This window comes from Haliaeetus leucocephalus, unplaced genomic scaffold, assembly GCF_000737465.1.
Source record: "Haliaeetus leucocephalus isolate CR32 unplaced genomic scaffold, Haliaeetus_leucocephalus-4.0 Scaffold702, whole genome shotgun sequence".
NCBI lineage: Eukaryota > Metazoa > Chordata > Aves > Accipitriformes > Accipitridae > Haliaeetus > Haliaeetus leucocephalus.
The window spans coordinates 6,117,185-6,117,550 of record NW_010973138.1 but is presented as its reverse complement, the minus strand read 5'-3'; the positions used below and the strand labels follow the sequence as shown (position 1 = coordinate 6,117,550).

The following is a 366-nucleotide window of genomic DNA, read 5'->3' as shown; positions in this document are numbered from 1 at the left end:
CCCAACCGCCGCGGGCGGCGGGGACGAGGACGGGCTCCCGCCGCGGGGAACGGGCGAGCGCCCCGAGGCGGTGTGCCGCAGGAGGGCTGAGGAAAGCGGCCACCGGCACGCGAAGAGCCGGGCGCTCGGCACCCCTCCCCTCCCCTCCCCGTTACGTAGGGCGGGGGAGGCTCCCCGCAGCGCGACACGCACGTTTTCGCCCGGAGCCCCGCTGCCCAGCGCCCCCGCCTCACCTGGTCCCCGCCGCCGCCCGCCCGTCCCCCTCCCGCACAGCGACGCAGGCCCGAGCGCGGCGCGGCGAGCGCGGGCCCCGGGGGCAGCGCGCCAGCAGTGGAGGAGGAGGAGGAGGAGAAGGAGGGGCGGCTG

The 366-nt window shown here is 80.1% G+C and overlaps 1 protein-coding gene across 1 annotated transcript in view; it reads right to left on the bottom strand.

Moving 5' to 3' along the window:
* DNAJC28 (DnaJ (Hsp40) homolog, subfamily C, member 28) overlaps nt 1-263 on the bottom strand; it is a 3,121-nt gene extending 2,858 nt beyond the window's left edge. Inside the window, exon 1 of the mRNA XM_010580394.1 lies at nt 234-263. The gene's annotated coding sequence lies outside the window, so the exon portion shown is untranslated. The remainder of the gene's footprint in view (nt 1-233) is intronic.
* Nucleotides 264-366: the final 103 nt, after the last annotated feature.